This window comes from Megascapheus bottae, chromosome 8, assembly GCF_031878675.1.
Source record: "Megascapheus bottae isolate mThoBot1 chromosome 8, mThoBot2.hap1, whole genome shotgun sequence".
NCBI lineage: Eukaryota > Metazoa > Chordata > Mammalia > Rodentia > Geomyidae > Megascapheus > Megascapheus bottae.
Genome location: NC_143516.1, coordinates 1366558 through 1379910, shown reverse-complemented (window position 1 = coordinate 1379910; position 13353 = coordinate 1366558).

Genomic DNA, 13353 nt, shown 5'->3' with positions numbered 1-13353 from the left:
CCACGTCCACCCCCTCCACCCCCTCCAACCACATCCACCCACGTCCATCCACATCCATCCACATTCATCCACATCCACCCACGTCCACCCACCTCCACTCACGTCCATCCACATCCACCTACATTCACCCACATTCACCCACGTCCACCCACATCCACCCACGTCCATCCACATCCACCCACATCCACCCACGTCCATCCACGTTTATCCACGTCCATCCACGTCCATCCACGTCCATCCACATCCACCTACATTCACCCACGTCCACCCACCTCTACCCATGTCCATCCACGTCCATCCACGTTCATCCACATCCACCCACGTCCACCCACCTCCACCCATGTCCATCCACGTCCATCCACGTCCACCCACCTCCACCCATGTCCATCCACGTCCATCCACGTCCACCCATGTCCATCCACATCCATCCACATTCATCCACGACCATCCACGTACACCCACGTCCATCCACGTCCATCCACATTCATCCACATCCATCCACATCCATCCACGTCCATCCACATCCATCCACATCCATCCACGTTCATCCACATCCATCCATGTTCATCTGCCTCCATTCATATCCTTCCACATTCTTCCATACGAACCCCGTTTCTCCACGTGCATTCATCTGGCCGCGTTTTCCCACATCCATCCACGGTCATGTGGACTCTTCACCTGCCTTGATGGGAGGCCAGCTCGGCTCCAGGCATGACCAGGGCCCCGGGTTGGCACAGTGAATGTACAAGGCTCTGTCAGGAAGACTTCGGGAGGAGATGAGGTAGAGGTGTGCCCACGTTTGCCCTGCCGGGCAAATCAGCAGTGCGTGCCGCCACCCATGTCCCTCAAAGGGCATGTGGGGGCTCAGCCCCAGTCAATGGTGCACGCCTTGGGGGCTTTCGGGGGGCCTCTGTGTGGCCCTGTGTGTGCGTCCTGTGTGCAATCCTCTGTGAGTGTTCCTGTGTGTGTTCCTGTGTGTTTCTATGTGTGTGTTTCTGTGTGAGTGTTCCTGTGTGTGTGCGATCCTCTGTGAGTGTTCCTGTGTGTGCATTCCCGTGTGCTCGCTGCTGTGCGTTCCTGTGGGTGTGGGGGAACCCCAGAGCTTGCGGGGTCTGTTCGTATCCCCGGGTGTGACCGTGGTCACCTCCACATTCTCACCGTTCCTCGTGGTCCCCGCTGGGCCGCCGTGGAGCTGGGGCCTCCCTCAGCGGCGCTCCCTGGGCTGCGGTGCACATGGCCTGTGCTCATTGGCCGGGGTGGATCTGAGGCGGGTGTGCACGGGGCAGACACACAAGGACAACAGACGACACCTGGGGGCCCCCCCCGGGGCTTGCCCACACACCGCCCGCAGCGGTGGGGTTCCTGCCATGTCAACCCACACTTGCTTCTCAGGGCAGATGGAGGAGGCAGACCAAGGAGACAGCTCCAGGCAGGAAGCTCACGTTGTGGAGAAACCACTGTCCTTCAGAATGCTGAGCCTTTATAACCAAGGAGGAGTTTGTAGTGCACGTGTGTGTGTGTGTGCACGCGTGTGAACAACTCTATGCTGCAAGACAAAGAACATGCTGTGCAATACCGTAATCTTGGTTGTGAGCTGACGGCTCTCACCCCGCTCGCCGGGCTCCGAGCCTGGCTTTCCTCTCCTTTACCAGGCCTTGACCCCTGTGTAAGGCCCTGAGATGCCTCGGGCCCCAGGCGGAGCCTGTTGCACAGCTGGGGTGAGGGTTGGCACATTGGTGGGGCTGCTGCGCCCGGACGGCCAGGCACCGAGCGTTCCATCAGGAGGAGCAGCCTCTGCTGCCGGTCCCCACACGCGAGGCTCCGCCTTTCTGGAAGCCATGAAGTGCAGCTCCTCTTCAGGTCCTTGTTTTGATGAAGGCGGAATGGGGCCACATGGGGAGACACGGCTGAGGAGCCACGTCCACCCCAGGGAGGGAGACGAGCAGAGCGGCGGCGGGTCCCGGCTGGCTGTGTGTCTCTTGGTAGAGGCCAGGCTGGCCTTGGGGCAGGGCCGAGGCTGGAGGACTTGGGACTGGGCGCCTGCTCCATTATGAGGTTGGCTGTGGGCCAGGGGGTCCCAGCCCAGCCCTTGGCGCAAACCCAGGACTTGGGGTGCCAGGTGTCCCCAGGCACCCGCTTCTGCCCGTCTGCTCCAGGCCAGGCCCTGCCCGGCATTGGGGCTTTTCTGGGGCCCTCGACAGCCCCATCACCACTCTGAACCCTCTGTGCCAGGCTCAGTTACTTCCGAAAGGGGCCGTCCACAGCCAGGAAGGAGCTCGCTGCGGGCAGTGGGCATCGCTGGCATTTTACCTGAGTCCTGGGGTCTGAGGGTCGTGGCTCTCAGGAGTGAGGGGCCGTCGGCTGTGACCGGGAGTGGGGAGGGGAAGGAGGATGCAGCAGCCAGTCCTGGCTGGCCTGGCCAGCGGAGGGGCCTCTCCAGTGGTTGATGCTTGGGAACCTGGAGGAGACAGGAAGAAGCCCCTTGGGCATCCGTGGGGAGGGGGCTCAGGAACCGGGTGGGAGAGGGAGGCGCACAGTGTGGGAGCTGGCAGAGCAGCCTCCTGCGCTCAGCCTGGGTCCTGGATGGCCCGCACACGTGCACCCAGCCCCTCCTCAGAGGGCCAACTCTTGCTGCCCGTTGCAGTCTGTGTTTTGTTGTTCGCCAGTACAGGGGTTTGAGCTCAGGCTTCAGGCACCTGCTAGGCCAGCCCTCAGACCTTTTGAGCCCAGCCCTCAGCCCTTTTTGCTTTAGTTTGTGTTTAGATAGGGTCTTGCAGTTTTGCCCCAGACCTTCCTTGAACAGAAATCCTTCTACCTCTGCTTCCCGAGTAGCTGGGGTGTGTGCCGTGGCTCTGACTATTCCTTTTTACCCCATTCTCAGCACCCACAGCTCATCTGCTCCCAGCTTTGCTTTCTTTCAGAGCACTTACCATCTTCCAGCCTATTCTATTAAATATAAGTGTTACCTAGATGATATGAAATGTATGTGCATGCTATCTATGTCAGCTGTATACATTTGACTCCCTAGATAGAAAGGGAGCACATTTCCATTCACACACAGTTGGCGCCTCCAGGGGAGTCACCTGTGGAGAGAATAAGTGGGTCCAGCTGCAGGCAGTGCTGTGAACTCCCCCCACACCTCCACGCCCGCCCAGGCTCCTGGTCAGTGTCCTGTTGCTGTGATGCCCCCTGGCGGCCACACGCAGCTACCCCTCCTGCCTTTTCTTCCTTTGGGGCTCCTGGCACAGTGGTTTTCTGCTGGACAAAGAATTCTCCTGGTTGTTACCCGGCTCTCCTGAACAGCTGCCCAGGTGAGGTGGGTCCTTTCCGTGTCATAGACACCCTCTCCCCTGCTGTAGCTCCTGACCAGGCCACCTCACCCCCTTGCAGACTCTGCATCCTGCAAGGCGTCCGGGTCACGGTGCCCTGTACAGGCTGGTTCCTGCCCAGCATTCTAGATGGTTCTTCTCAAGCCGTCACACTTCATGGGAACCACTTGCTGCGTCTGTCATTTTCTGGACATTTATTTGCTAACGTAAAAGGCAATACAAGCATTCACGTTCAAATTTGATATTTATACTTGAAAATAAATCACATACACTTACGAACTCCATAACTATCTCAGAGGTTTGACATGAAGCCCCTAGATGTACAAGCTCCACGACTCTCTGGAGACTCCTCTCCTGTAGCCATTCTCATGATTTCTGTTTTGGCCGAGGAGGAAGCGTTGTGTCGTCTAGTTCACCCCGCAGGAGGCAGCTCCAGCCGGAAAGCGAGTGGATGTGGGGGGGGAGCTGGAGCGGAGACTCCGGAGGGCGGCGTGGGCACGGGGTGTGGGCACGGGTGGCTGGGTGCCCACAGAGTCCAGGGCGGCTGGAGTCCCGTCCACACACGGCCGTGTCACCCAGGACCAGACCTATCTGGCCCTCCGGAGATGTGTGGCTGCCGCTGGGTTTCTGGAACTAGCTGTCCTGCGAGTCCAGTTCTCTCCGTGACACAGACGTCGCGGGGGGGACCTGTGACAGGCTCGCCATCACGCGTGGCTAGTTTTACGCGCTCAATAACATTCCTGATTTCCCCCTTCATTTCTATTGGCATTTAGGTCCTATCTTCTCTAGGCAGCATGGCGATAGTTTCCCCTTTTCCACTAGTATCTACCCGGGTTTAATCTGTGACCCCTCTGGGGTGGTGTGCCCGGACATCGTCCGCCGTCCCCGTCACACACCGCGCACACATCACACACACCTCACGCCCGTGCGCTTCACCCGCACGTCATGTCCGTATGTGTGCACACGCACGTGCACGTCCAGGAGCGAATGGAGGAGTTGTTCTGATCCTGCGTGGAGGCCAGGCAGAGCGCGGGCGGGGAGGGGTGGCCGTGCTCCCCTCCTTCCGAGCCAGGCTCCATCGCTGTCTACAGCCGAAGCGCCTCTGTGCACCCCCCGACTCTCGCGGCTGTTTTCCACACTCCATTTGCACTGTGCTGCTGAGTACCAGGCATGCACTTAGCAGAACCTGCTAAGTGGACCTGTTGGTGGCTCCCGTAGTCCCGGGGTATGCTCCGGGAGAGACTAGCTCCCGACAGCCGCCAGGACGGTGTAAGGCCACGGAATCCCCTTACTCCACTGTGTTTACGTAGGGCGCTTCTTCATCTCTGCCACCATCCTGCCGCTCCTGTGGGAGTGCCCGCCCTGCACCGACCTCGCTCTGTCCTCATCTGGCCTTGGGCAGGAAGGAGCGCAGGCCTCCAGGCCTCTGCTGCAACGCTGCTTCTGGAAGGACATGTTTGGAGAACGATTCTTATCCCTTAAAGGAGTCCAGACACAGAGTGGAGGAGACCCGAGCGTCGCAGAGTCCCACCGGCCAGGAGAGTCCTGGCTGGCCGGGAGAGGCGTTCCCACCCCCTCCCACGTCCCCATTCCCTTGCACCACAGAGACCAGCCGGCCAGGAGAGGCGTCTCTGCCTGTGCTGGCTGCACTGATTCCGAGGAGAAAACACAGGTGGGGGGTGTTTTAGGCCCTGGACCACAAATGACCTGCACTTGACTCTCCTTTCACACGACGGTGGAGGTATATGAATCCACACCTTCTTTCCACTCCCGAACCTCTGTGGAGAGGGGCACTCGGCCCTCCCGAGGGCGCGGGGACAGCCAGGCCTTGGTAACTCCCGTTGTCCCATCAGCAGCTCCAGCTTCATCTTTCTGGGCCTTTCTTACCTGCAAGTGGGCAGGTGAGGGGAGGATGGTATCGCTTTCCCCAAACCCCCGCTCCTCCCCTGCCAATCTGGCTGGAGCCCAGATGCTTCCTGAGTGTGGGCAGGAGAGGGCGAGTCTCCCTTTGAGAGGGTTGGTTCCTACCTGTCAACAATCTGCCAGTGACAGCCAGGATGGCTGCTTCAAACCACAGCGAGGAATGGCCTGCACCAAAGGATGGGCCGGACCTCTCACGGAGCCAGGGAGTGGACACGGCCGTGGCCGAGGTCCAGGGGTCTGACAACTCTTGTGCTTGTTTCTGTGGACCGAGAAGTCCCTCCCTGGGGACACTGCCCATCGAGAGGGATGCCGGACTCATGGCTCCCACCCAGGCTCTTCTCCATGGTTCTGCATCATTGGGATGTTGGTGACGTGCGACGAGAGTGGGGCTGGGGAGTGGAACTCGGTTACGTGTCTGTAATGTGTGGACGATCTGGTGCACGGCTTCCCTCAGCCAGGAACCCAGCATGTTCAAGCTAGCTGTTTCTAGGAGGAGAGATCCCGAGAAGGAAGGGCGTGGCGGAGGCAGATCCACGGACCTGTCTGTAAATGGGGGGCCGCGGAGGAGGGAGGGCGTGCAGGAAGGCGCACTCCACCTGGAGCTGTGTGTAAATGGCGACCACCCGTGGCGCTTGCATTTCTCAGCAGCGCAGATTTCTTAGTGGATTCGGCTCCACAGTCTTGAACGTCACAGAAATGTCAACCTGGCTGCTCTGCTCCCTCCAGGCCGCCTGCCTGTCTTTCACTGCTTCCTAATAATGCTAGAGGATTATGCAACCATTTGCTTCTTCATTTGTGACTTGAAAGTGAAATAATTTTGCTTTTCTCGTTTGTTGTCTCTCCTGGAGCCCTGTGGCTCTGGGCAGAGCCTGGGATTAGGGAACCTTTATAAACAAGAGACTTACATAAGACTCTTTGAGAAGCTTCCAGCAGAAACCCCTGTCTCTGAGCACACACTTGAGACCCACGGAGCGCGTGTGGGGAAGGAGGAATTGCGCAGGCGAGCTGGGCTGAGGTGCCAGGTTTCCCTGGGGGGCGCAGGCAGCTCGGCGGCATCACAGGGAAGCCTCCCCGCGGCCTGGCCAGCGGCCTTGGCTGCCCGGAGCTGCTGCTCTGCGGAGACTTCAGTTGACGTGATTCGCAGTCAGAAACCGTGGTGTGCTCGTCTGTGTCTCTCCAGTGCGGACTCTGTCGGATGGCAGTGGAAGGGTGGATGTGAGCCAGGCAGAGCACGAGCACACAAGCCACTCACCTGCGGCGCTCCTGTGGTTTATGAGACTCTTGCCCAGGGTCCCACGAGGGGACCCACAGAGGGCAGAGGGGGGCAGAGTGCCCGGCCACCCAAGGCACAGAGAGGGTGGCGGCAGCTCCTGAAATCATGACTTGTACAAGAAATGGCACAGGGGACTGTGGTGTCCCTACAGGACTGCCACTTCAGTGGGGGCAGTGTGGCTGTGTGGCATCATTCCTGGCTGACCTGTTTCCACAGGAGCCATCCCCTGGGGTCTTGTATAATCGTTCTTCATCTCGAGTGGGCCACAGGCAGGGTCAGGGGCCCCCAGTGGGAGAGCTGGGCTGGTCCCCAAAGACGTGGACTTGCTGTGGCTTGTGGGTCAGAAATGAGTCCTCAAGTCTCCACGGACCATCCTAGCAGAGGGCTGCGGGTTGGGGGACAGCTGGATGGTTGACAGGGGCCCGTGCTCCAGGGACACATGCCAGGCTCGCCTTTCACCAGAAATGCCTAGGTGCTGTCAGAGGGCCCCACAGATGTCCAGCAGTCATGGGCTCTGGGCTGGGCCCTGGGCTGGCATGGGCTGGGCTCTGGGCTGGGCTCTGGGCTGGACTCTGGGCTGGGCTCTGGGCTGGGCTCTGGGCTGGGCTCTGGGCTGGACTCGGGCTGGGCTCTGGGCTGGGCTCTGGGCTGGGCCCTGGGCTGGCATGGGCTGGGCTCTGGGCTGGGCTCTGGGCTGGGCTCTGGGCTGGGCTCTGGACTGGGCTATGGGCTGGGCTCTGGGCTGGCATGGGCTGGGCTCTGGGCTGGGTTCTGGGCTGGCATGGGCTGGACTCTGGGCTGGACTCTGGGCTGGGCTCTGGGCTGGGCTCTGGACTGGGCTCTGGGCTGGCATGGGCTGGGCTCTGGGCTGGGCTCTGGGCTGGGCTCTGGACTGGGCTCTGGACTGGGCTATGGGCTGGGCTCTGGGCTGGCATGGGCTGGGCTCTGGGCTGGGCTCTGGGCTGGGCTCTGGGCTGGGCTCTGGACTGGGCTCTGGGCTGGGCTCTGGGCTGAGCTCTGGGCTGGGCTCTGGACTGGGCTCTGGACTGGGCTCGGGGCTGGGCTCTGGGCTGGGCTCTGGGCTGGCATGGGCTGGGCTCTGGGCTGGGCTCTGGACTGGGCTCTGGACTGGGCTCTGGGCTGGGCTCTGGGCTGGACTCGGGGCTGGGCTCTGGGCTGGGCTCTGGGCTGGGCTCTGGGCTGAGCTCTGGGCTGGGCTCTGGACTGGGCTCTGGACTGGGCTCGGGGCTGGGCTCTGGGCTGGGCTCTGGGCTGGGCTCTGGGCTGGCATGGGCTGGGCTCTGGGCTGGGCTCTGGGCTGGGCTCTGGGCTGGACTCGGGGCTGGGCTCTGGGCTGGGCTCTGGGCTGGGCCCTGGGCTGGCATGGGCTGGGCTCTGGGCTGGGCTCTGGGCTGGGCTCTGGGCTGGGCTCTGGACTGGGCTATGGGCTGGGCTCTGGGCTGGCATGGGCTGGGCTCTGGGCTGGGCTCTGGGCTGGCATGGGCTGGGCTCTGGGCTGGGCTCTGGGCTGGGCTCTGGGCTAGGCTCTGGACTGGGCTCTGGGCTGGCATGGGCTGGGCTCTGGGCTGGGCTCTGGGCTGGCATGGGCTGGACTCTGGGCTGGACTCTGGGCTGGGCTCTGGACTGGGCTCTGGACTGGGCTCTGGGCTGGCATGGGCTGGGCTCTGGGCTGGGCTCTGGGCTGGACTCTGGGCTGGCATGGGCTGGGCTCTGGACTGGGCTCTGGGCTGGGCCCTGGGCTGGCATGGGCTGGGCTCTGGGCTGGGCTCTGGGCTGGCATGGGCTGGGCTCTGGGCTGGGCTCTGGGCTGGGCTCTGGGCTGGGCTCTGGACTGGGCTCTGGGCTGGGCCCTGGCTGGCATGGGCTGGGCTCTGGGCTGGGCTCTGAGCTGGGCTCTGGGCTGGGCTCTGGACTGGGCTATGGGCTGGGCTCTGGGCTGGCATGGGCTGGGCTCTGGGCTGGGCTCTGGACTGGGCTATGGGCTGGGCTATGGGCTGGACTCTGGACTGGGCTCTGGACTGGGCTATGGGCTGGACTCTGGGCTGGCATGGACTGGGCTCTGGGCTGGGCTCTGGGCTGGGCTCTGGACTGGGCTCTGGACTGGGCTCTGGGCTGGGCCCTGGGCTGGCATGGACTGGGCTCTGGGCTGGGCTCTGGGCTGGCATGGGCTGGGCTCTGGGCTGGGCTCTGGGCTGGGCTCTGGACTGGGCTATGGGCTGGGCTCTGGGCTGGCATGGGCTGGGCTCTGGGCTGGGCTCTGGGCTGGCATGGGCTGGGCTCTGGGTTGGGCTCTGGGCTGGGCTCTGGACTGGGCTATGGGCTGGACTCTGGGCTGGGCTCTGGGCTGGCATGGGCTGGGCTCTGGGCTGGGCTCTGGGCTGGGCTCTGGGCTGGGCCCTGGGCTGGCATGGGCTGGGCTCTGGGCTGGCATGGGCTGGGCTCTGGGCTGGGCTCTGGGCTGGCATGGGCTGGACTCTGGGCTGGGCTCTGGGCTGGGCTCTGGGCTGGGCCCTGGGCTGGCATGGGCTGGGCTCTGGGCTGGGCTCTGGACTGGGCTATGGGCTGGACTCTGGGCTGGGCTCTGGGCTGGGCTCTGGACTGGGCTCTGGGCTGGGCTCTGGGCTGGACTCGGGGCTGGGCTCTGGGCTGGCCTCTGGGCTGGGCCCTGGGCTGGCATGGGCTGGGCTCTGGGCTGGGCTCTGGACTGGGCTATGGGCTGGACTCTGGGCTGGGCTCTGGGCTGGCATGGGCTGGACTCTGGGCTGGGCTCTGGGCTGGGCCCTGGGCTGGCATGGGCTGGGCTCTGGGCTGGGCTCTGGGCTGGCATGGGCTGGACTCTGGGCTGGGCCCTGGGCTGGCATGGGCTGGGCTCTGGGCTGGGCTCTGGACTGGGCTATGGGCTGGGCTCTGGGCTGGGCTCTGGGCTGGGCTCTGGGCTGGGCCCTGGGCTGGGCTCTGGGCTGGCATGGGCTGGGCTCTGGGCTGGGCTCTGGACTGGGCTATGGGCTGGACTCTGGACTGGGCTCTGGGCTGGGCTCTGTACTGGACTCTGGGCTGGGCCCTGGACTGGGCTCTGGGCTGGGCTCTGGGCTGGGCTCTGGGCTGGGCTCTGTACTGGACTCTGGGCTGGGCCCTGGACTGGGCTCTGGGCTGGGCTCTGAGCTGGGCTCTGGACTGGGCTCGGGGCTGGGCTCTGGGCTGGGCCCTGGACTGGGCCCTGGGCTGGGCTCTGGGCTGGGCTCTGGGCTGGGCCCTGGGCTGGGCCCTGGACTGGGCTCTGGGCTGGGCTCTGGGCTGGGCTCTGGACTGGGCCCTGGGCTGGGCTCTGGGCTGGGCTCTGGGCTGGACTCTGGGCTGGGCCCTGGACTGGGCTCTGGGCTGGGCTCTGAGCTGGGCTCTGGACTGGGCTCTGGGCTGGCATGGGCTGGGCTCTGGACTGGGCTCTGGACTGGGCTCTGGACTGGGCTCTGGACTGGGCTCTGGGCTGGCATGGGCTGGGCTCTGGGCTGGGCTCTGGGCTGGGCTCTGGACTGGGCTCTGGGCTGGGCTCTGGGTTCTGGGCTGGGCTCTGGGCTGGCATGGGCTGGGCTCTGGGCTGGGCTCTGGGCTGGGCTCTGGGCTGGGCCCTGGACTGGGCCCTGGGATGGGCTCTGAGCTGGGCTCTGGACTGGGCTCGGGGCTGGGCTCGGGGCTGGGCTCTGGGCTGGGCCCTGGACTGGGCTCTGGGCTGGGCTCTGGACTGGGCTCTGGGCTGGGCTCTGGGCTGGGCCCTGGACTGGGCTCGGGGCTGGGCTCTGGGCTGGGCTCTGGGCTGGGCCCTGGACTGGGCTCTGGGCTGGGCTCTGGGCTGGGCTCTGGGCTGGGCTCTGTACTGGACTCTGTACTGGACTCTGGGCTGGGCCCTGGACTGGGCTCTGGGCTGGGCTCTGAGCTGGGCTCTGGACTGGGCTCGGGGCTGGGCTCTGGGCTGGGCTCTGGGCTGGGCTCTGGGCTGGGCTCTGGACTGGGCTCTGGGCTGGGCTCTGAGCTGGGCTCTGGACTGGGCTCGGGGCTGGGCTCTGGGCTGGGCTCGGGGCTGGGCTCTGAGCTGGGCTCTGGACTGGGCTCTGGGCTGGGCTCTGGGCTGGGCTCTGAGCTGGGCTCTGGACTGGGCTCTGGGCTGGGCTCTGAGCTGGGCCCTGGACTGGGCTCTGGGCTGGGCTCTGGGCTGGCATGGGCTGGGCCCTGTACTGAGCTCTGGGCTGAGCTCTGGGCTGGGCATGGGCTGGGCTCAGGGATGGGCTCTGGCTGGGCCTTGGGCTGGACTCTGGGCTGGGCCCTGGGCTGGTCCCTGGACTGGGCTCTGGGCTGGGCCCTGGGCTGGCATGGGCTGGGCTCTGGGCTCTGGGCTGAGCTCTGAGCTGGCATGGACTGGGCTCTGGGCTGGGCTCTGTTCCAGGCCCTGGACTGGGCCCTGGGCTGGGCTCTGGGCTGGAGCTGCAGGACATAGCTGTAAGCCAGATGCCTTTACATCCAGAGCTTTAATCCAGAGCTTTTGACAGCTGGAGCCAAATTGTTGCCCACCAGAAGGCGACGGATGAGGCAATGCAGGCAGAGGCGGGAGGGGACGCCCAGACCTCAGCCCTCCCGGGTCAAGGCCTGCTGCCATGTCTGGCACAAATGCATGCGGCCTGCAGGGGTGGCTCTGCACGCTAGAGTCACAGGCCTGAGAGAATCAAGTCCTGTCCTGGAGAACCTTCGCTCTGGGCAGGAAGGCAGTGCAGGCTGTGGGGGTCGGTCCTGGGTGGACACAGACTGGACCAAGTGAAGCTCCCTGAACCAATTCCCTGCCTCCTGGAGCCGGGGTGGCTCCAGTCACAAGGGTCACTCACTCTCCAGCAAATCAGTGTCTGAGAGGAGTGCAGGGACGGGGGGGGGCGGCCAGTGAGTGGAGCAATGGGGGCACTGGGCCCTACTGGGGGCACACGGCCAGGGTCAGTCGGGACTGGGCTGGCAGGCCACTGTCCCTGTGGGGCAGCTTCTCAGCGCATGCCTGCAACTCCATCTTCACCGCGCGTTGACGTCCAAGTGGTGGTTGCAATGTTTCTTCTTGTGTGACATCGAACTCTCTTTTGAGGGCCATTAACACAAGAAGAAGGAGGGACTTCTGGTCACCAGGATGGCACCATGACAGAGCTCTGGGGCCTGGGTGTGGGGTGAACTCAGGTCCATCTGGTTTCTGGCTCCGGCTGCGCCCTCCCGTGGGGCACCTTCTGGGCCTCTGTGTCTGACGCCGGCACAAGGTGGGTGACAGCAGGAATATGCCCCGTGCTCCCTGGCTCTGGGGTGAGGAGGGTGGGGCGGAAGGGGAGGACTGGCCCTGGGGAAGCCATCCGGGCAGCCAGAGGCCCCAGTGCCACTTGCCACTCATCTACAGCCAGGGAGAGGGCCGCTCACGTGCTCCTCTGCAGCCGAGGGTTGGCGTCTGCTCACAGGCCTCTTCCTGTTCTCGGAACCCCTGGGGCTCTCGGCATCCCCCCCTCCGCCCCCGGGCTCTCAGCACCCCCAGCTGTCTATGGGAGCGCCAGGACACAGGGAAAGGCAAGTACCTGAGCCAGTCTGCTTGGAACAGACATGGCAGCCCCAGGACAAGCAGAAGCAGGTGGCTTCCAGGAGCTTCCTCCACTGCCAGGAGGAGATTCAGTGCCCTGGGGAGGTCCTGGTGTGGTTTATTGATATTGATGCGCAATTAAATGGAACAGATCCCTAATTAGCTGGGCACAGCACAGCTTGTTCACGCTGAATCAATTAATTACTGGGTGACTCCCAGTAATTAAACAGGGGGAGCCTCTGCCTCTCCATCCCCCTGGCCCTGTGTCTGGGGTTGCCTCACGTTTAAGACAAGACAAATTTCCAAGTCAGATTGTACAAGGAATACGGTCTTTAATTTTGTTCTGCATAGAACAGTGAATTCAGTAGGAAATTACTGTGTTTACTGTCTATAAATTAGTATTTTTTCTTCTTGAAAATATTTTTTTCACAATTTCCTGCTAAAGCCTATATGTCACTGGAGTTTATGTGCAGAGGATGATGACTGTAAAATATCCCTAGTAAGCTGCAAAGTGCTAAAAGCAATCACTTGTTGACAATATTATTGGTTTTCTTTCATCATCAAGACTCATATAATGTTACATTTTTAAAAATCTGTAGCTCTGTGAATTTCCATGTTGCGTTGTGTCTCTGTGTACTGAGGCTGCTCAGACTCAGAGGAGCTTACTGGCTTTGGTGTGAGCTTTTGAACCCCAGGCCTGGTCCCGAGTGGTCTCCTCCCCTCCCCTCCCTTCATGTGACCCATCATCTACCCTGGGAAGGGAGTTCTCACCCCTTTTCTGTCGGTAGTCAACTCCCGGCTCAGATGTGACCTGCCACTTTAGAGCAGAGAGCAGACATGTCCTCACCACAGCACGCCCAGCATTGGCTGGCTGCTGGCACCGAGGGTGGCTGGCTCTTCCCCTCACCCCCTCCCCAAGCTCCACTCTGTGAGTGCCGGTCAGGTGACTAGACACCGGAAATTGGTTTTTTAATCCCACAAGCCTGAAAACATGGCTTTCCCCAGGCTGGGAGCCTCATCCAAACCCTAAAACTTTTTAAATTATAGGTGGCGTGAAAAATGCCAACAATGGAGAACCTCTTTGTCTCTTAACAAGATCAAACTTACTTTCCTGAAGATAAGGCCAGAAGGTAGAGGAGCACTTTAGGAAGAGTCATCAATCTGTGAGCTAGCCGGGCTTCTGGGCACCACAGGCCCATCCATGCCTGGGGCCAGAT